Consider the following 23,806-nt stretch of genomic DNA (forward strand, 5'->3'; position numbering starts at 1 on the left):
TAGTCAGGAGAACATGCCTTTCCTCAGAAGGAAAAGCTGCGGTAGCTCATTTGTTTCATCAGCAGCATTTCACGGTAGTTTCCATTTCTCGTGGTAACTGTTGTATTGGGCTGTCAGCGATGCCATGCTGCCTGCCTGACCCATGGCAGGTGTGGGCTGCTTGCACTGCTCATCCCTGCAGGAAACTGCTGCAATCACAGCAATGGATCAGGGTTAATGAGCATGTCTATCTGCTTGCAACAGTCTGGGGGTTTGCTTGCTTATTTGTTTCCTGTAATGGAATTACTGTGGACAAATGTTCATTTAGGTGATATTAATAAGGTCTCTGACATATAATCAGTCTAATAAATTGTGTTTTTAAAAGTTTCATCCTGAAGAGATGTAAATAGAAGATAATTAGCTACGCAGGGCTGCAACAATCACTGCTTAGTGGTAACTGATGCATTGAAAAATGGTAAGTGTTCAGAAGCATTTTCAAAATGTTTAAGTGGTTATTAGTGTGAAAGCCTATCAGTGGCCTGGGAGATGTATTAGAGGTTATCAGTTGCCTTTCACTGTCTTGTTCTCATGTCAACTGCAATGGGGGATTTTTGCAGATACCAGAGAAATACTTCAGTCTTGCTGTTTTTCTTGTAATTAGCAGGTTGGTGTGGGAAGATGTCAGTGGGACATAAGTGATGTCTCCTGATGTGCGGGAGGTAATGCTTCTGAGTGTAATCAGCAGCTTTTCAAAATGGATTTTGCAGCCATGATGTGACAAGATATCAAAGTGAAGCACTTCAGTAATTTAACATAGTTTATTTCACGTAGCTTTCACGTATTGCAGTAGGTTTATTCATTCACTGCATGGTCATTTCAAGAGTTTAAAACCAAATAAAACTCTGTACATATTCAACAAAATATGTATTCCTTTCACTTAGCATTGAAGAGTAGGTAAAGATTTTCCTCTATTTATGCTTAATATCCCAATAGGTAAATAATGTTATCTTTGTGAGTACGCGTCATCTAGTTTCTGAATTGGGCTAACTGCAAATACATAAGGCTGGTAAAAAAAAAAAAAAAAAAAAGGTGTATTTTGCAGAGAATTCACATCTGTAAATTAGTATCTGCCCATTGTCCCAGAAATCTCAAAATCCAGATAAAAATGCCTTCATTTACATCAGTTCATATATGTAAAAGAAGATTTTCAAATACAGAGTAATCATCTGTAAAAAGGCTGCCTAAATATTTCAGGGTCATGTTGAAGAATAATAATGGGACCCTAAATATGAGGATCTGTTTTCATCCTAATAAAACTGCAGCTCCAGAAGAGGTAATTGGAGAAACCTAATTATTCATTTATGTTCTAATAAGGAAGGGCCTTCAGAGATGGAAGGCTACTGGCAGTGGAGTGGGATGTCATAACTGGAAGGCTTCAGAAATTCTGCAAAAAAAGACAAACTCTCTCTTACTTGTGAGGCCTCTTCACCTTGATCTGCAGGCAGACACTTAACCCTTGTGTGTCTATCAGTGTAATTCTCAGGCATCCCCCAAGTAATTCCCATTGCATTCAAAGGTAAATGATTTTAGCCAATATTCAGAAATGAAGCAAAAACATAGCACATACTGGAGCACTCAGTTCTTGCTAAAAATGGAAATAAAAGATGACAAAAAGAAGAAAGGGATGAGGGAAGGACATACCCAGGCTGGGAACCATATCATCATTTCAGAACTTCTCACCTCACACGCTCAAACTGGAAGGTGTCTGGAGGATTCAAAACCATACGGTGAGAAGGACAGAGAAGATGCTTTATGACTCCCCTACTACGAGAAACCAGACAAGAGGTGAATGAATAAAAGCCCCAAGATAGAAAACTGTGCTGCTAACAAGATAGAACAGCAGCTGTCTCAGGAAAGAGGAAAAAATATGAGGTGTAAGGAGCAATGGTGATGGCGCAGTGAGCTGGAGATGTCCCTAATCCAAAAACTAATGAGAACCAGGGAGTGTGGTCTTGAAGTGAAGCCAAAAGCTGTACCAAAGGAATTCAGTGGAAACAGAGGTAGCAGCTGTCATCAGGCAGCAAGGAGAGCTTGATTTGTGGGCTAATTAAATGTTCAGGGAACATGTTAATTTGACTGAAAAACTTTAAAAATGCTGACTGGATGACAACAGACCCAGTGGTTGTAAAGGACATTGAGGTGTATTATGGGGACAGGAGCCTTGAATTCTGGGCAGAGACAGCTTGTATGGAGTTTAACCTTACACATGTGAAGGAAGCATCCATGTAGGATGTACTAGGGTGGCCCTTTGAGGGCCAGTCCTGCATGTGCTGACTGCTGGACTGTCCAGGTGCTAGATAATCTCATTCAGGCTGCCCTTTGCCAGAGGATTTGGCAAGGTTCCTTCCATCCTGGGCTGTTCTGAGATTCTGAGCTGTGCAGATGATGTCCACATAGGTGGGAAGAGGATGGAGATGGGATATTCTCCCAGAACAGGCAGTGTAAGCAGCCACAGTAAGAGCTGCCTGCAGATGGGAGCACCTACCAGAGGAGCCAGCCCCAGGGGATCCCTAGGGACTGTGGGAGCGAGAGGGGATACAGCTGTGAGGCCTTGCCTGCACAGAAATATGGGAAGCTTTAGGAGAGCTGCTAGACAAGAACCAACAGAGGACTACCAAAAAATGACCTCAGGGACCATAGAGAGAGTCAAAACCACAGGTGTGACTAGAGATTCATGTCCTTACTGACCCCCAAGAAGGATACCCTGAGAAAGAGTCTGGTTGGTGCTGTCCTGAGAGGGGAGATGCTCCTAAAAAGCTATTTTCTGGACTCTATTCAGTAACCAAATTAGCAGACACAACCTAGAAGGCAGATGCCAGCTCCTCCCAACTTACATCAGTACCCATATTCATTTTTGTATGATCCAAAAGTACTTTTTCCTTCCATTTAACATTTATATACCTTTAATGAGAAGTAATATGTTATTCAGTCTGTTTTATTAGGTAGATAACAAGTCCCAACCCAATAAATTGAATCATGATTGTAACAGTTTCAAAGCAGAAGAATTGAGTTTCTTTGTATGTCCTACATCTTACACGAATTTTTTCTAAATTTTGACAGTTCCCCAAAACAATCAACTTTTTTTTTAAATTGTAATATGCATCCATGTGTACCCAGCAAAGCAATTGAAGCAGTAGAGAAAATCACTGTGCTGCAAATCATAACTGGTTTTCAGTGTGCTCCCAGCCTACTCTTACTGCAGGAGTGAAAGGGACCACAGGAATATTCAGAGTAAGATCCTCAGTGCTCTTTGTTGCTTTAAGTGAAAATGTTTCTTTATAGTCGTAGGAGTGATATATTTATGATCATAACAGCTCACATTTCATGGTGAAACATATTTGGGGTGATGGCAATTCTACTAAACACAGATTTCCTACAAAAAGGTTCTGTGCTGATTCCAATGTTAAAAGAGAAAAAAACGTATTATGGGAGCAGATGGTGGAGCTTGGTTTTGTTCTTGTTGTTTTAGTGGAAGGTTCAGAAACTATTTTTTTTTAAAGACCTGTACTTTCTGGTGAGAGCACTGGGTAAGCCTGTGCTGTGTGCTTGGATTTTAATACATGACGTGCAATCAAAAAAATTGAGCTATTAGGTAAAATACCAAGTCTTTTAGGAATCTGTCTTTTTAAACTTTTTCCACAAAACTAATGAGGAACAACTACTTGCAACTGTTTTACTCAACATTTAACTGTTTCTCTCAAGTATACTTACCATGAGTTAATGTGGTCGTCAACTTCCTGACCTATTTTTAGTATATATTGAATTATTGTTGTGTTCCTGTGTTATTTAACCTGCTTACCCCTTAGGTTCAGCACACAGTTTGAATTGGAGCATGCTCCAGCTTTTAGGAATTGTTTTTTTATGCATGTTTTGAACCAGCCCTTGCTTACAAAGCTTAAATCCCATTCATTGCAGTGAGAATAAAGTGTGTGTTTCAGTATTCTCAAAGCCTGTGGTTCTAAATACAGGAAATAGTCATTAAAAGAGATCTCATTCCTTAGGCTGGCATTATCTTGTGTTAAAATATAATTATAGTCATAGAATTGCTAGGAGAAATTACTTCAGTGAAAGACATAGTAATGAGGAGGTGTATTAGGTGAAATTACAAGAGAAAAATCATAAGTGGAAACAGCAGAGTGTTTTCACTTTGAGTTAGCATTATTTATAACAAAGTGTGTTTGTCTTGCTCTTGTTAGCTACCTGTTTTTGGGGGAATATATGTTTTTTAAATGGTTTTATACATACAAGTAAGGCAACTAATTTTTCTTCCGGGATTAGCTAAACAGTGTTTTAAGTAGGAAAACTCAATTTCTATTTCAGTTTTCAATTTTTTCTATTGAAATGCAAACCGCATCAGAATATTACCAGGTATTACAAGCTAAAAAGCAAAAGCTGTTTTTAAAATTAGTATTAATAACATGAAAAATATGAGAAAAATAAATAGATAATGTGTGATAATTTACAAAATGCAATATTCTGTAGTAATTTGATTTTCTGGAAAAGCATTTGCATCTAAGAAGTTGTTTTCTATGGGAGAGGGGCACGTGGAGTATTGCAATGCTTCCTGTCATTAACTGAGCAGCAAGATGCATTTACACACACAAAGAATGCAATTTTTTCTCATACCTGTATCTTAAATGTGGTTTAAAATACGCATATTTTTAAAAAATGCATGCGCTGGAAAAGTTTTCTCCTATACACATGCATCCAATTTTAGGTTCCACTTTTGTATAGCTTTTAGTGAGTGCTATTCCATGAAAGAAATTCCAGGCACATTATGATACATTTTTGTTTGGATTTCATAGTTCAATTGTTCCATATACGTTATGATATAAAAAGCCCCTGTGTTCTTCTACCCCAACTGCTTGTGTTCCATGACAGCAAAGAAGACCTCAGAACAGATGGTTATCCTGCTGTACTGGGGGAAAACTGGGTGTAAGGTGGTGTTTTTACTGAGGTTTCAGTTAAATGGCAATTATGGGATGCCTCATTCTATTCTTAATTAGACTAATTTGACCCCTGTGTGTATCATGTACAGGTCCAGAATAGAAATAGTGCTTTATTTTTTCCCAACACTTTTTAGCTTTATATGTAATGAACTATTAAAATGACATCCCACAACTATACATACAAAAAGAAGGGAAACTCTGTGTATTATTAGTGGCATTTTGGACAAGAAAAGGCAATAAAGAGTAGGGATATTTTCCACAGTCCATCCATCTTTTGTGCACATCCTGGTATACATGAAATGTGGCATATATATTTGAGAAAAAAATTCTTTCTTCCATTACTTCCCAGGCAGGAACCTTTCATGGCAGGTAGCCAACTAAAACTAGGGGTTTGTGGCAATTTGTGTACGTGTTTGATTTGGGTCCCTCTGTTATGGAGAAGTTTTCTCCCATTTTCCCCAGCTGAAGAACAATTCTGAATCAAAGCTTTTCTGCTATAAAGAAGGTAAGCAAGTCCATTATAGACTGAATATTTCAAAATGGAAAAAAATAGTCAATCAACATTTTTAGGTCCCTTCACCGGTTGCCTTGAAATTTTACAGGACTTTTGTCCTTGTTCTTCGAAGAGAATAAGAGAACCAATCTAAAGGTAATGCAGGGAGAAAAATCGGAAATTAAAATGTCAGATGCACTTAGTAGTGTCTCCATAAGAAGTACATTCTCTGATTAAATTCTGAGTAGTCAAAGCTTTGTGTGGGCAACATGCTTTTAGGCCAGATTTATGACACTGTGAGAACAGGACCTGCTTAAGAGCCAAACCTAAGACAGCTTTATTAGCTGTATTTTAATTAGTACTTCTTCCTTGAAAGCCCTAAGATAATGCTAAGTGCTTAAATATTCTCAAGCCACTTTATATCGGTAAAACTGAGGCACCGAAGAGAAAAACTAGGAACCTTTAATGGTCTTTAAAGCATTATCGAAATCACCAGGCTCTTAACTGGGTGTGAAATACATTTGAGATGCTTGAAGTCTGATATTTTATAGATCAGGAGTGGCAATAACTATTCGAAGAGAGCTCTGGAGCCCTGAGTGATCTGCAGTCCCTTTGCTGGTGTGTAGGGTTCACTGACCTGCACTGAGGTGGGGAACTTCCCATTTTTATCTCATTGCTCAGTATTTACAACCTGGTTTGGGGTTTTCCTGGGGATTTTTAATGGTTGATCAAAGGACAGTAAATGTGGATCACAATGTTAAACTGTCTACACCTGAATGCAGTCTTCTGTCCTAAATTCTTGTTCTGTGGTGGCTCCTCAGTCCTGCTCAAGTGAACAGTTGATACTGTAAAAAATAGCAGGTTTTGAACATAAGTGACAGAATGTTGTTTAAAAAACTAACAAGACTTAAAGTTGTGGCAAAACAGTAAGAATTTTTTTTCCCATTGATTTGTGAGAGGAAAGTCGAATAGATAATTTCCTCTTCTTTTTCTAACATCCATACCACTGAATTGTTTAGTTTTCCTTGTATATGCACTATAGGTAAATTCTTACATCTCTAGCTGCAAGAGGAAAACACAAAACAGGCTTTCTAATGCTTTTTTCCCACCTGTTCTGCAAAAAAATTATTTTTGCTTGTATACAACTTTGCTATTTCCACACTGCTGTACTTGTAAATAAGTTATTATCTCCAAAAGGATATTTCCATTGCTAATAAGATCAGAAATACCTTTACTGTGAGATATAAATAATTCACTGTTTTTCATGTCATCTGTTCATAAACAGAGAAACTTGTGTCTTTTTATTTCTTAAAATAGCTAACAAAACTCCCTACATGTGGATTCATTTTCTTTGGAATGTTTTCATCCACTGTTCAATTTTTCACTTTTTATTTTTAACTCCAGTTATTTTGGGGTTTGGGATGTTGTTGAGTTTTGGAAGGGGTTTTTTGTGTTTTGTTGTGGAGTTTTTGTGTTGGGTTTTTTGGATTTTTTTTTAAAGTACCTGACCTCAATGTATGGTATCTATGTGATACTCCATAGCATCTGATTTGCTACAATCTGTGTAATAAAGACTAAATTTCCACTGTATGCTTCTGAGACCTAATGTAACAAGGCCCAGAGACATTCAAAGGTCACAGCCATGGTGGCAATAATACATAATAATATTAATAATAACTTTAAAAATGACAGTGGATCAAATCTAAAAGTGACATAAAATCACTACTCTTAAATAACAATACCTATTTCTCTAAAATACTTCTCAAGGCTTTTCTAAACATACATTTACTGTGTTCTTTAGGAATATAAGAATAAAAAGCCACTGAAAAGCCCTGAAAAGCAGTGATGGAGTTTGCAAAGGCAAATGGCAAAGGCTGGGTTGGACCAGCCCCATACTTAAATTACACTGATCGTGCAGATGGGCAGAAGAATGAAATCAGTGCTGTGGTAAGCGTGGAATGGAGCACAGAATTAAACCAGGCACAAAGACTTCGAGGGGATCTGGTTGCAGAATCAGATATTTGCCACCGTTGCTATTTTTTTACTACTCCCTTCCCTTTTTTCTCCATTTCCACAGAGCTGATTTTCAGTATTTTCTTGATGATGGACTTTCTGATTTTCTCATGGCTACTTCCACATTCTTTGAAATTTTTCTCAGACTTGCAAGACTTGAGTCATATTAGTTCTATTTTTTTCCTTTGTGTTTCAAATACTTCTGTATTCTGTAAAATACCTGGGTATCAGTTTCCCAGTAGTCTCTGTTTTGTGGTTTGATGGCTATTCTTTAAGCATATACACCACCTACTCTCCAAATTAATGGCCATCTTTGGAGGTGCAACTGTTAGATGAGTATTCATTGGAATGTTTTTATTTAGACTTTCATTTCCACGAAAACAAGAAACAAAACCAAAACAACAACTTGTTGACTGCACAGTCAGACTAATCTTGAAAATCTACTTAGTTTTGAAAACCTACTGTCCTCTAAAGTCTGATTTCAAAACCTTTATTTTTTAGTGATGTTAAAACCAAAGTGAAACAGAGGCTTACTAGCCTGATCTGAATCTCTTAGAAGAGGGCATAAATATGTTGTGTAGCATTCTCCCAGGAATTAGGTAGAACAAATCTTTTGCGGATTATAATCTCAACTCCAAGATTTTATTCCCATAAAACAGCTAGTTGTGCGAATTATGTTTGCTTCCTTACACTGAAGCTTATGATTTATTTTGGTTTCAACTTTGTAGAATAATAGAATTTCTCACTGGCATTGCTTGTGTTGTAAATCTTTACAACCCAGGAGCTGTAATGGATAGAGTTAGTGTTCATATTCATCCATGCTCATTTTTGCAAACAATAGGACAGTATCAGCATGTGCTAACCTAGTACAGAGGAGGGGATTGAGGGATTTGGAAAATTGGTCCTGTATGGTTTAAAGGATCACTACTATTTAGAGGAATGTGTTTTGACTGCAGAATACTTTTCTTCCCATTCCTCCTGCTGAGCCTCCCATAACATTCAAATATAGAAGCAATTAAGTGAATTGTAATAAAAACACTTCATGCTTTCCCCTTTCTGTTCCGTGGACATGGATCACATTGAGTGTACAATTGATTGCAGTGGATAAAAGCTGATCTGTAAAGCCCAGTTACTCCTTCTGTCTAGCAGTTCCAAACTTCTTGTCAGTCATACTAGTGTATGCAGCTGCCAATTAATATTCTAAGAATCAAAACAGAGAAGCTTGTAACACAAAGACACCACAGAGAGTCCCTTAAATTAGTTTATTAGAGTATTCACATAAATGAATGTAAAGCATTTTGATGTGAAATACAGCTAAAACATTAACCTATGGATGTAAACATCGGTCAAATCAACATTCTATGGCAGCTGTTGGGTCACAGGTATCAGAACTGATAGCCAAAAAAAAAGGTTCTTGGAACACACAGGGCTTGTCTTACACGCATATTTTTTCTCTCTCTGTCCTCCCAGTTACATTTCTTAGCTCCATACACAGCTTCTGGCAGGTCCCTGCATTTGTGGGACTTGTTAAATGACTGTTACAGCTGTGCCTGTACTGGCTCTATATCTTCCCAAAATACTCTTGGCGAGTGAATGTCCTTCCTTTTCCCTGGAAGTCAGTGGTCTGTAAACCTGTGAAGTAAGAATGCTGTGAAGTAATTATTGGCTGTTAACAAATATTTGCCAGACACTTTGCACAACCAAAACTGAGACTGAAGTACAGTGTAATATGCACCTTATGGCTTGTTGGTGAGAAGTCATTTAAGCTGTGTAAGATGTTGAAAAAACTTTGCTATAAGTTACACAATTTCTTTACATTATACAAAAACTCTTCTAGAATTATTTGTAGCTGATTAATAAGACTGGAAAACATGGCTGAACAAAATACTTACTTAGCATTTTATTACATCTGTACACAAATACAGAAACCAGTGTTACTTAGGCTGCAAATCAAATACTCAAAAGCCATAAGCTTCCACAATTACGATACCAATGTATCCCCTTCTCCTTTTGCAGTCTGATAGTACATGTATGCCAAGTTACAAGTCGTGAAGGGAATTTGTACAAGGAATAAAGAAGCTCTGCCTGTGTCCTTCAAGCTTTACGTTCCTTCTGCACTATCTCCATCTCACCTCACAATGGAACTTTTTTTGCAGACTCCTCAGCCTGGTCTCTTCTTCCTCCTGAGGAGTATTCAAGCCAGCCCCACTGAGGATTTTTAATGACACTCCTACTCTTCCTGCCTTTTAAATTGTAGCCTTCTGAGCTTTTCTGAGCTTTTTGTCCAGTCCATGTATTTGCTCTTTGTTCTGCCTTAACAGAGATATGTTGATAATGTCCTGTTGGAGAAGATGGGAAAAAAATGGCTATGACAGAAAGGAAAAGCTTCTTTGTTCAACAAGGTGAGAATAAGAAGGCATTTCATGTACAGTCAGCAATTTTTTTATCTTTGGGATGTGGGGGTGGAGGCAGCAATTACTTTCCTCGGCTGTCTTATAAATGCCTGAGTAATATTGCCTGAGTTTTTAATAAGTCAGTCTGGGGCAGAGTTATGACTTAGAAGGGCTTTATGCAAAATCCATACATTTTTGAGAAATGCTGAATAGTTATAAAAAGACTCTAAATAATATAAAATATAAATAGAATTTTTTTTATGCTAAGATGAACAATAATTATACAATTGTGTTAGTGTAAAATTTGTTTCTGTGATGGTACAGAATTTCCTGTGATGTGCAATTCTATCAGGAGGGAAACTGGCTACTGGTGACATGTTTTCCTGGTTCTCACTTGGCCACATCCACATGGAACTAGTTTGTCAATCCCTGTGGTTATGCCATGAATCCAGGTTAAAAAACAAACAAACAAACAAACAAACCAACCAGAGGACTTGTCGTTGAAATAATAAAAAAAAGTTTTCCTAGGCAAAAAACCCCTGAGCTATGAGCATTTACAGAAAATGAAGCTTTATAAGCATATTATAATTACTAATGTTGCATTTACTTGAAGAGATATCATTACATTACAGCACAGTTATTTTGAAAGAATGTCTTACAAGCTTATTTAGACATGTTTTCAGCTCTTACATGCAGAGTTTAATTTACCAATTACTTCTGGCTTTGGCGTAATGTTATTTTACTTAAATACAGTGAAAAAAGGTTTTTTTTTTCTCAATGCTTAGGCAGAATTGTCAAATCTGAAGTTTTACATTTTAATGTTAAAATCTGCAATGTTAAAAAAAAAAAAAAAGTGTTTAGCATTGACAATTACAGAACAAAAAGTCATGAGAAAGAGATATGCACCAGAAAATGTTTGGGAAAAATAACCTGTGACATAATTTCATATCATGTAATATATTTTCTTTGTCCATGATTAACTGGATAAGTAGAAAGAAGCTTGAATTTCGGAAAAGAAAAAGAAAGATCAAATGATTTATTAGAAACTATTTGCAGCAGAAAGAATGAAAATAGGTTGCCTGGAAAAGCTGTGCAACCTCTAGCATTGGAGATATTTCAGAACATATTAGATACAGATATGTCAGAATGACTTACATAAATTTAGACAGCTGGAAAGAGGATAGGTTAAATAACCCCTGTTTTTTGTGACTGAAAACTGTGAAGGTACTGAAGTAGTCAAATTAAATAATATGTGATGTTTTTAGTTTCACATACAGAAATACAGGCAAATATTTACACAACAGGTGACTGGGAATTTCTGTGCTGTTCCAAGGAGATTTTTACTGACCTGATTCCTCAGTAATAATGAAAGCTTACAGATTAATTTGGGGGGACTTAGTAATGAACAAGAATAGAGATAAATGAAAAGAATGCTAATGAGAGTATTTTCAAAAATCAAAATCCACTTTTTTTACTCAACTCTGCCCAGCTCCATTGAAAATCCTAGTTCCAGGCACTGTTTCCTAGCATATTCTCATGCAGTTGGTGTAAGTTTAAATATTCCAAAAGCAAGTGAAACTGTAATTTTCTTTGCTGGACAGAGCCACAGTGCAGTTCAGATCCACAGCCTGCCCTCAGTCACACCTTCTCCTCATCACCTTCTCTCGGATAACACCTCATAATGCCTGAAAACATAAAGATCCATCCCAAAAGCTCTGAGGGACCTAAGTTTATTAAAAACACATGTTCATAACTCTATATAGGAACGGATTTTCCCCTTAAGGATAGAAAGGAAAGGACTCTGAATTAAATGTGAATGTGACTTATTAGCCCCATGATAGCAACCCATTTTCTTACCTTACTGTCTGTCTCCTTAGCAACTGTTTGTGGTTCCCAAAATGTGTGCTTTAAATAACTCTAAGAATATTATTTCAGTCTTAAAGACAAAGTGCTGCTGGTGTCAACTTAATAAAAGTGAACTATCTACTGCAAATTATTTGAAACAGAAATATTACCCGTTATTGATGCTCATGCCTCAAACCAATTAATACAGAGGTTCTGGTATGGGTTTCTTGAAAACAAGCTGCTACCATTGGAAATGACCTGGTAGTTAATTTTTCCCCTCTCAGAACTGGAACATTTTCCATGCCAAGAAACGTGGAGAAGAAACTACTATGCAAACTGTATGGTTTTTGGAGACTGCTAATTACATTTCCCCTGGCTGCAGCAACCTCAGGGCTTGCTATTTTGATGTTCTGCTGAGATTATCATCAGCATTTCGGCTCTTTGAACACAGATCTTAAGATGTTACAGCCACATCCACATCTTTTTATGCTTAAGTTCAACAAAGGCCTTTAGGACATTAATGGAAGTGTTGTTTGCTCATGAAAATGTGTGTCAGGACCATTGTGCTCATGAGAACTTCAGGGGCCTTTGTTGCCTGAAAAGGAATCACCCTTTCCTGTTCTGCCCCTGTTCGGCAGCACTTCCTTGAAGGACCTCTGGAGGCAATGTCACCCACCTAAGAGTGTGGATCTGTGGCAGTTTTGGCTTGTAAATTCACATTAACTTTAGGACACCATCTTATTTGTGCATTAGGCAAAATCTGTGCCTGTTGCACATCTACAGTAGTGATGTGACTACTGAGTGAGGCCAAAGGAACCTGCAACATGCAGTGGCTTTTAGTACAGGATCACAGAGCTGGTGGTCAGAAGGGATGTGGAATATTTCAATGGAAAGATCCAAAGAACTCTTTCCCTCGTGCCTGCCCTATTGCCCTTCCCCCTTTCCCATCCCCCATATTTTCATTACAGAAGAATGAAAGGCAGTTTCTGTTTCAATACAAATTAAATTAGTTATTACCATATCAATTTCAATTGGGCTAGTAGGAACAAGCAATTATAGTAAGTGGGAATTTAAAAGGTTTACTACTGGCCATTTTAATTCACAAATGGCCTGGTTAAGAATTTCTTACATGGGAAATGCTCCTGTTGGGCTTCAGAGGAATCTGTGCTCAAGCAGCAGCATTTCAGCACGTGGCCAGAAATGATGAAGCTTAGCAAACATATTCATATACTGTGTTTTGGAGATCTTTTATATGGCACATCAGTGCAACATCTACAGATATTTTTAAAACATCAGCATTAAACTGACAGGAGAAATTACAGAAAGTGATTTGAGGAGATATAGTAATAGGAAGAAACTAATTGAAATATAGTGGACTATTGAGGGTGAAGAGATACTTGCATCAGGACTGGGACACAGCAATAGATTTTTCAGCCTGATGGTTAGCACACTGATTTCATGTTTCAGCGAACATTTAAATTCATTTATACAAAGTCCTAAACAGAAAAGGAAAGAACATGGGCTAAAGATTCCTGTAGAATTCATGCTAGAACTTTTTTATATTCTCATCTTCCTCCCTCCAGGATATTCCAGATCCCTGTCACCTCACTGTTTCTTGAAGACCTGAATCTTTCACCCTGTGCTGTCAGCTTGCCCAGTTGTTCAATCCAGCTGCTATTTCTGCTGCCAGATAGCCTGGATTAAACAGGAGGAGTTGATTTCAAAAACACTAATGAGGGTATGGTTTCTAACTGCCAAGGAAAAGGTGTGAACTGCCAGTTTGGTGGCAAGGAAGGCACTGAGCATTTTCAGAACAGGGAAGGATTGGGAAAGGGTTCTACAGCAGTGTCTGAACAGAAGTTAATATATAGTTTTGTTAAAGGCTAGAGATGTGTTACTTTATTCCAGCTAAGGATTAAACCCTGTCTTTGAAGCTGTTTCCTGACATTGGTGCTCATTTCATATCAAAGGTGTAAAAATCTGGTTTAGATGTCTAGGAGAGATTCAGAGCTATAAAGCAATATAAAGGATGAGTAAGAAATGTCTAATAGGAAAATCCATGCATAACAAAGGATACAAGTTGTATTTGTGCAAGTTATGATTGTGTAAATACTTTTGCACAAAGTTCTGGGTCTGCCTCCTCCCATGGTTACCCAGAAGAGCACACGAGCACGCAGTCAGAACTAGGCTAAAAATCCTGTCTTCCTCATCTCTGGACTCTGTGCTGGGTGGTGCTCCTGGTGCTGGTACTGAAGGATAAGCAGGCTGCTTTGCACAGCAGCAAAATAGAATCCCTGTATTTAGGGATTTTGCAGAACTGCTTGTTTTCAAGGTTTTCTTTTCAGCCTGTTGAAAATTTAAATCACAAAAACTCTGCACAAGTTATAAATTGTAATACACTCTGTTTAGATGTGTCTTGTGATTTGTCTCATAGTCAGAGGTGATGATGCACTGAGCACTTTTAAAATATTCATTCTCACATCCTTTAGGAAGTACCCCAAGAATTCACAAAGCTGTCATTGCTCAGTTCTACTATACTGTTTGTACACTGTCAGTTTTTGGCACTTAACCACATCATTAATGTATAACTCCATTGTTTACTTAGTATTACAAAATCATTTTTTCATTCTGTAGAGGATACCTGGAAATTATATCCTCTTCCATTATATGCTCTTCCTTTTCTACCTGAAAATTATATCCTCTTCCATTATATGCTCTTCCTTTTCTACCTGGAAATTATATCCTCTTCCAATTATATCCTCTTCCCTGTAAACCACCCGAACTTTATGAACAGCAGAGCTTGTTTCTCTAATGAGAGAACAGTACTTGGCATGTGTTAAAGCATTCCAAAGTGATCCTTAGGAGTTGGCTGGTTTATAATTTTTTAATAATATCTAACAGTTTATTTGATATAAAGTTTGAAGACAGCTCACTATGGTTCTGTAATATAAAAAAATAAGCAAGAAATTACAATTGAAATAAGATTTAACTGTCTTTTGGGTTGATTTTTCTTACAGGTATAACATTGTATTATTTTTTTAATGTGGTTGAGTTTGTCCTAAAGAGCACTGTAAACGTGTGTTCAGAGTTGAACATACATAAAATCGTTTAGTCTCTCTTCCAAACTAACCTCCATTTGTGTTTGCATTACTTTCTGCTCTTAAGGAATTTTTCCACGTTTTTGTGCCTGTGGTTAGCAGGGAAATTCCTGCTGATGGATCCTGCTGTGATGTGTGGATCCTGAAGGGAGCAGCTGGGACTCGGGGGTGGTTTCAGCCCTCCCTATTAAGTTCAGTAGTTCAGCCCGCAAAGACAGATGTGGCTGTGAATCTTTCAGTACAAAGATGTGTAAACAAAATGCCTTTCCCCACACTTTTTAAAGAATAGAACAATGAAAATGATGAAGAATTAGTGATCATTGAACTCCCCTTTATATAGCTTTGTAAACTGTAAATCATTTAGCTAGGCTGAAAACAGAGATTTTCATTTTCTTTCTCCATGAGACAGTATGTCATAGCATCTGCAGGTGGAAGCCTGAACCATTCAGAGGAAAACCAGTTTGGAATAAGAAAGGGTCTCCTCATACTTTGCTGAAGCCAAGGAAAGCACCTGTTTGTTTAAGCTGTGTTTGGCTGGGGGAAAAACCTGAGATAGTGTAAGATCCCCCTCAACTTCTTAGAGAAGAAAAAGAATGGTCAGTTCCTTTCTACAGGATCTGCTAATGCATAAACCCTTGGACCTCTACTAATCATCCATAAAATCAGTGGGGACTGCTCAGTTCTCAAGATATTGAAACTTCTGAGCAGGGGTGAAAGCAGAACTGTCCAGGGAGCTTTTAATGCATGTGCAAAGCCTTTAAAGTAGGTCAGCAACATTTGAAGTTGGGCATCCTGAAGGCATGAGCCTGCTCCTTTGGATTGCAGGGGAGGGGGAAGAGAAACTTAATGGTTTCCACTTTTTGATCAGAAAAACCTTTATAGCCCTTAAATCCTTTCTAAATCCTTGTGGGGATCTTTTAGTTTTATTATGTGCTTGATGGCCACGAAATATTGGAAGGAAATTGGATGTGACAGTGTCAGGAAGAGTCTGCACGTAGCATTTCCGTGTTCGTTGTGACTCCAGTTGTGCTGCAGTTCCCTGTGTTCCATGCTGACCATTGCATGAGTGAGATGGATGAGCTGCTGGGAGAGGAATTCGGGCACTGGGATGACACAATCAGTGGCTACTGAGCTAGCACGTAATGTGGAACAAGGGTATGGGGCATCCATCCATCATCATCACAGACATTTACAGGTGTGATTCTGGAGGTATTCACCCAGCTAGAGCCCCATCATGTAAGGGAGTGGTACATTAGGATTCCTAAATGCAAATAGGATGGGAGTGCTGCCAATACTTCACAGGAGAAACCATGTCCTGATGCAAGTCAGCAAATACTTTTCCATAAAAATTCAGTGAGGCCAGAATCTCATTGTGTATCTAGGTTGGCAGGCTAGTTTAGGTCCTATATTCTGTGACTATCCTGTTAATTCAGGGACTTAGGGATTTTCTTTTTTCCAGCTGGAAGTATTACATTTTAGCAATCTTTTTCAGTATTCTTCTTTCTCTGTTGTACAGATATTTGTACTCACAAATTATCAACAACTAAAAATTCCACTTTTTTGTGATTATATCACCCAATATTTGATCAAAGACTATCTTAATTTGCCATGTCAGTGTAATTAGATATCCTACACAATAAGATAGATGCTGAAATTTTTCTGCTTGGTTCTCCTAAGGTGCAGAGGGAGCCCTTGTGAACTGTATAGTTCAACCAGCCCTGTGTTCTGCACATTATCTGTAGCAACATGTAGTATCCAATAGCTCTGGCAGGAGCCTGAGGGTGTGGGAAATACAGAAAGGCTCAGAGGCACCGAAGAGATCATAAGCTACTTAAATTCTATATTCTTTGTGACTTTTTAGGCTAAAATTTAAAAAGGAAAAGGTTAAAATTTCAAATAACAAAGGGATAGGTTAGAAAAAACCCTACAGCTGCCACAGGTAGAGTTGGAATAGCTAATGAGTTTTATACCACTGCTTAAAGGGCATAAATAACTACAGGGATACATATGTGTGAATTCTTTTTAAATTGTATTCTAGGTCTTGCAAGCTCCACATATTTTGAATCTGGAAGGCTAATGTATTTAACTCATACAATGATGCTAAAAGAACATTAATTTTAGGGTACATTTTAGTTACGTCTTGGCAGCCAGTGTGTGGGCAGCGCTCTGTCAGATCCAAAGAGAGGCACAAGCCAGCAGCTGAAAGTTCTGTCATTCCCATCACGTATTAAGAAAACTGAACAAGGACTGTGGTTTCTGTGCTGGCTTGTTGCCATCCAGGCTTTGCAGCTCCAAAGAAGGTGGAAAACCCAAGTATTTCTCACTCTTCAATATTACATAGTACTGCTGAGGTAAATGGTTTGCCAAATACTAGAACCCTTGGTCACATTTCTTATAGTTTAGACTTAAGAAGAGAAGATACTGTATATTTTCATTGTAAATTCAGAATAACTGTGCCTTACATGGACTGTCACATGGTACTCCTGAACAGAAATTGGACTTTGGGGTTTAATTGAAATCATACCCTTTCATTTTTGAGTCATGTTTAAGGAGTTCAGATATTTCTTTTGTTTTCCCTCACCTTAAAAGCTGACTGGATATTAGGTGAATATAACACTGGAAAACTTCTGTGTGTAAGGGTGCATAAGGTGTTGTTATAAAACAAATAGGATTGAATTGCTTATGCGAGCTGTTACTGTTATACAGTCATTGCATTAGGGTATTTTGAATTGTAAATAGGAGGAGAAAGTCTGTTTTGGGGAAATTTATTCCTTTTTGGATTGTTACGAAGAAATGCATTTGTGTGTGTTTTGAGATATTCTTGATTTAGGGAATATAAGGGTTGCATAATCAGGTCCTATTTGTATGTCTGGTAGACTCAGGGTGGCTGTCTGGGTGTTTTCACACAAGGTGCAGGTAATTACTGAGAGTCTGAAAATTCTTCCTGTCCTGTTCTCTCACCAGCCAGGTTTAGGTAATGCTCTTCCACCGTGGCCTTGTACCAGAAACAAAGGGTAAATGTAAGGAAAAGTCTTCTTCAAAATGGAAAAGCTTGCCAAAACTGCATTTCTCCTAAGGAATAAACAATGATCTTTGGGACAATTAAAACAATCAGTAGTCTTTGCTATAGTTCAGATTATGTGTCCTTGACATTAAGTGTGTTTTTATGTTCTCAAACAGGAAAACACTTCATGACTGGGCAGTAAAATGCTCCAGTACTAACAGTTTTACTGCTTTAGTGGTGCTGTTCGAGGGTCGCTTAGTGGGGCTGCTGTTGGAATACTGAAGAAGTAACACTGATTAGTCTGTCTCTGTTCTCTACTGTATTTCCTTACCTGCTTTCATTGTGATATTAGAAAAATCATCCTCTCACCCCTTTTCCTGTGTTAGGGGCTCAGCATGGTCTGAATACACGGAATTGTTCTCAAAATGCCTTCAACCTTCTGAAACAGAAAGTAGGAACTGAGGGGGAAAAAAATCTGCCAGTTAGATTTCAGTCCTTTACTTAAAGTTACTGTGTGCTTATTATTCAGTAAGCACAGCAATAGGCTCTCTGTTGTGTTTTATTATGTATTATTTTATCTTCAGAAAAGCGTAACATCATAGCTGTAGCTGAAGAACCCAGAACTTCAATAAAGATGATTTATACTGTCTTTAACAACAAGCTATTTGACAAGTACAGTAGGAATAATACATCAAGAGATTGGTTTCTGAATATACTCTGAAATTTTGATTTCTCTGTAGTAGGTTACTTTATCCTAATAGATTAATGAAAGTATCATTCTTATGATTGTTTACTTTCCACAAAAATTCTGGGGTTTTGGAACAAAGGAAATAAGTACATTTATTCATTAGAAAACATTTCATTATTTCTGCTTCATTTTGCATTTCTTTGTCCTAAAGCGTTTAAGCTTTCATTTTTCTCCTGTCTCAAATAGAAGCTTGCTGAATTTAAAAAATGAACAAAACAGAAAAACAAACAAACAAACAAACAAAAAACCCAAGAAAACTCTCCCCTCCCCAGAAGGCAGCTGGTTTGATGTGATGAGGGATAATTTTGTATCACACCTGGGGAAAAAAATTAAAATTAAGTAATAGGTATAAGTTAATTTACTAAACAAAACAGCTGCCCTTTTAATGGTGGTAGGTTTACATATTCCAGCTTCTTGGAGAGTTCACAGTTAGAGAAGTTAGGATGAAATTAGTATGAAGTTATCTGAAGTTGTCCAGGAGAAAGCTGGTTTGAGTCCTTTGATTTTAAAGGCAGAGGAAATAAGTTTTTCCTATATTAGAACAAGTTTAAGCACCTCTGACATCTCTTCCTGTAGACTGTGATCCACTACTGGAAAGTGCTTGATGGGGAATTCAATGTTCTGCAAAGATGGGTTTCCCAGTAAACATAAGACTCAAACTATCTTGAAGAAATTGTAATCTTCAAAATCTATCATGTCATTAAATAATTCTTTTCTATGGTTTCCTCACGTTGGTTCAAGGTGTAATGATTCCTTAGGCTGCTGTTACTAATTCATTGATATCATTCTGATAGTGGAAGTAAATCATAGCAGCACAAGCATTCCCATAAAAAAAGTATTACATCTTTGGTAGCATGGTTCAAAGAATTCTGCATAAAACAATTCAGGAAGGAGGAAGAAAGTTTTAATAACCATCCTTTCTCTTTTAGTTTTATAGAGTGTGGCTCTGCTATCCTCAGCTTTTTAAAGATGTTTCTTAAACCAGTTAATTTACTGGTTTATTGTTAGGGTGAAAACACCCAAAATAATAATTTAATTATTATTTTTGTCTCACTGGAATTCTTAGTGCTCCAAAAGATTAGTTTTGTCCAGAAGTTTTCTAACAGTGGCTTTATAGAGTATTTGGATGTTTTCTAGATCACATAACTTGTATTAATTATTTAAAATTGTTTGGATGCAGATTCTGTTGAATATATGTATATATTGCTATGTGCAAAATGTCGATCATGGTTTGCTCAGTTTTCTGAAGGAGAGGAAGATTTAAGTAAATTCTGTAATGAATACAACACAGTTTAGAAGCATTACATTTTCAGCTGGAAATTTTCCTGTGTCAGAAGTTCCCAGTCAGTGCCTGGTGGTTGTGTGCACTCTGGCCTGCTTTGAACTGTGCACCACAAGCTGTTCAGCCCAGCAGAAGGAAGGTCCTCTTGTGTGGAATTACCCCATCATGGAAACAAGAGGCAGATGTGACTCAAGACGTCTTCTACATCATCTACCTGCCCTGGGAGTGCAACACTGGGATGAAAGCATCAGTGTTGTGCGTTGTTGTGTAAGGTGCCACCCATCCTACCTCATGCAGGGAGCCCTGAGCTGCTGCCAGGCAGTGCTGGTACCCTGGCAATGCTCTGCAAGTGCTACGACCTGTGAGCATCTCAAAATGGCAAAGGAACCAAAGACCTTGTGACTGTTCAACCCTCCTGCAAAGAGGCTCTTGAGATCATGAGTGTCTTAAAAAGTCTTAAGATGTGAGAGTCCTTGATAGTCTTAGGAGTGCTGGTGATTCTCCCCCCTACTTCTTGAAAACATGAAAAATCCCACCTGCCCCAGACAGTCTAGAAGCAGCTGGCAGAAACACACGCTGGCTGAGAGTGGGTGTGTAAGCTGGATTAGAGATGTTTAAATATTCTTGTAAACATAGTTAACCTATCCTCAGCAATCAGTCTCAGCTGGATGAGTACTACAGAGTTCTGACACTTTTAGAAAATCTAAAACTGACTATGCTGTCTCAATGGCTTTTTCAAAAAGAACCATCTGTAATAAAGCACATGCATATATTAGAATAATTTTAAGAAGACGTTTACATCATAATGAATGGGAAAAAATATTGCAATACATGATTTGCATCCTTAGAACTCAGCAGCCTCAGTGAAACTTCCCTGTGTCAAACATTAGAAGAATGCGAGTTCATATTAGGACTTTTAAGGAAATAGAAATGGAACAACTTCTAAGCTGTCCTAAAAGTCTGCCTTAAACTTTAAAGAGATTTTAAAATTCCTAATTTTTTTAAATGGCAATGCTGTGGTTAAATGGTATAAATTTGCTGAAATACCTACTGTAGAGCATAATTATCTACCATGGAATATTCAGCTGTTTTAAGTTTTGCCCAGGAAAGCCTTGGCACAGGTGCATCTGTTTATTAAATGAGAACTAGAGAAGACACATTTTTCTAGTGGGGCCTTTGTTTATCACTGTGAGAAGGCCGTTCCAGGTGCATCCCATAAATGACCTGTGCATCTCTTGTTGCCAGCAAGGTTTTGGACCCCCAGGTGGACATAAAAAGGTGTTTTGTATAAGAGTGATATGTACAAGGATTGAAAAGAAAAACTGTAGTCTAATTCCAGCCTGCCATAAGGCTGAGGCCAAAATCTAATCTGATTTTGCACTAGTAAGAAACTGCAGAATATCTTAGCAGATTTTGCCTAGTTAGTTTGCAGATCTTCCATGCATTTGCAGAGGACCCACCAGTAATTTTGGCAGGATGAACGTGACCAAGAGCTTTCTTTCCACTCATCAGGAGCCTAATGATCTTCTGGTATGGCTCAGTGGGAAATAAGGGTTCAACCACTCCAGAGTTAGAGGGTGAAATGGTCATTTATTGAAAGGTGCACTGGCTTATAAAGAGTAGGGTTGGAAGGCACTGGAAAAGAAGGCAGGTTCTGGGTGGAGCATGCAAATGGGAGACATATATGGAAGACAGGAGTTGGACATAACCATAAATGGAAAGGGATAACCATATAAGGGATTACCATATAAGGCAATGCTGCAATGCAGCACTAAACAACCAATCGGGGAAAGAGGAATAACAGGGAATGCAGAACAACGGGGATTTTTATGAAAATTGTGAAAAAGGGTAAAGCGAAGGGTAAAAATACAATGTGCTTTAAACATAAACTTGGGTACAGAGTCACAACAGTCCAAGCAGTCTACAGGTGTTGTTTTCAGGACTCCCGCAGATCTCCTCGCAGACATCTATTTCTTTTTTCCACATTTCATAATCAGACTTCTCTTGGTCTCCCACAGTCTTCAGCTGTGACCAAGGCAGGTCATTAGAAAGAACCATCAGCTTTCAGAGACAGTGTGGGCAGCAGGTGGAGCAGTTGGGTGGGGTAGGTGAGAGAAACTTTCAGAAGAGTGCTTCTCCAGCGGCAAAGGAGCCATGCAAAAGTGAGTAGGAGCAGCATGGGCAAATGGTTAAGGAAGGAAGAAATGGTCCTTGGTTGTTGAACAAGAACAGAGAGGAGAGTCTGGAATTACAGGTTCATTTCTTCTCCCAGAGCAGCCACGACGAGGGTCCAAGGATTCCCATGTCAGATCACAGAGAGGCCCCATGCAGTGCACAGGACTCCTCTGCTCTTTAGATTATGGTTTTAAACACCACTTTTTCCCCCTCTGCTTTCAGGTCCACTCCCTTTTGGAAGGGAAGATGGGTGATTAGGTGGCATCTACACCAGGTCTGGACGTTCTCGTACCAAACGTTCTGTTCTGCTTGATGCCTTATCCTTTCTCAGTGATCTAAGTACAGATTTCAACAAGCATTTCTATTTGGACAGTTGGATGGGAAGGTTACTGAACTTGATTTTGCTGACTTCAGGCCAGCAAATAGGAAGCATTTGAGGTACACTTTTTATAGTCTTTTTCCCTGTAACATTTACTCTTGTGGAAAGCTTTGTTAGCACGGTACTTTCACTGTTAGACGTTCCTCTTTCTTGGAAAAAAAGTCTGTTATTTATTCAAACCAAGGTCTGGCTCATTTCCAAGTCTGCAGGTGCATTATCTCAGGGAGCAAAATTGTCAGCAAAGCTGTGCAGACTACAACATTATAAAGTCACGACTTTTATTAAAGACCAGGCCAAAAAGAAAGCAACTGTCTTTTTTTTTTTTTTTTTTCACAAACCTGCTGGTGGCTTAGAGTGCAGCTTGTAGTAAGTATACTTTCTGAAAGGATAGATGTACTGGACTCACCCTTCTCTTTGGAAGAAGTGGTAACAGTTCTAGGACTTCATTAAAAAATATGAGGGGGGTGGTATCTAACTCTTGGAAAAGATGTATTAGGAACTACTATGCTAAAAGATTGGGTTTGTGTTTATTTATAGTCTGCTCAGCACATTTTTATTTGCTTTATGACTATATTAAGGGCTTGTTAAGTCTTAATTTGATGTCATACACACCATCTTCATAATATATGTTTGGATTTCACGCATTATCTCTAGAGTAGACAATAAGTATGCATAATCACCTAATCACTTCTGTGGAAATGATAAATCATAAGATGAATGACTTTACCAGTTTGAAAGGGAAAGAAAAATATATAATTTATGAAGGAGGTTCTTCTACAGGAGGTTATGAAGAGGCATAATACAAAAAGAAAACCTTTTTTTATTTCTGGGTGTGATGTTTTTAAATAGCACCTTCTACAGTAACTAGATTTTCATGTTCATTCAGGGCACTGTAGGTGCTGGTACCTCACCTACACTCACATTTATTTCCCCTCTACATCAGCAAGAGTGAGGGGAGATGTTTCTGAGGAAAGTACTTGGGACCAAAGGATCCTAAAGAGCTGACAAATTTATGTGTTACCTTTGCCATCATAGACATTTTCTTTAATGCCCAGAAGTACAACCAGCTGAATGTGAGCAGACTGTTCAGCCTCTGGAGAACTCCATTGCCTTCAGGAGTAATCAGCTTGGGCACAGCAGTATGACCCTAAAGTGAACTACTGAGTACAGCCATGAAACATCACCAGCTTTATCCCATTGCTTTGGTTCTAAGAGCATGATTGTGAGAATGAGAAAAAACACAGTAAATCAAAGCAATCTAAATAAACACACCAGCAAAATTTCCCTTTATTCAACACACTATTCTTCTACTCTATTTACCAATTCTTTTTTACCCTTCACCTCTTATTAAACCTAAATGGAAAGATCAGAGGGAAAAAAAAAACACC

General features: G+C 38.0%; 1 long non-coding RNA gene across 8 annotated transcripts in view; it reads left to right on the top strand.

Annotated features, from left to right (window-relative positions):
• The window catches only part of LOC127476888 (uncharacterized), a 554,098-nt gene extending 531,743 nt beyond the window's left edge, over positions 1-22,355 (top strand). For all 8 annotated transcript variants that reach the window (XR_007906755.1, XR_007906754.1, XR_007906757.1 and 5 more), the window contains one exon: positions 22,262-22,355. This is a non-coding gene — a long non-coding RNA (uncharacterized LOC127476888). The remainder of the gene's footprint in view (positions 1-22,261) is intronic.
• Positions 22,356-23,806: the final 1,451 nt, after the last annotated feature.

Source organism: Manacus candei, unplaced genomic scaffold, assembly GCF_025592945.1.
Source record: "Manacus candei isolate 608988 ecotype Guabito, Panama unplaced genomic scaffold, ASM2559294v1 h1tg000050l, whole genome shotgun sequence".
Classification (NCBI taxonomy): Eukaryota; Metazoa; Chordata; class Aves; order Passeriformes; family Pipridae; genus Manacus; species Manacus candei.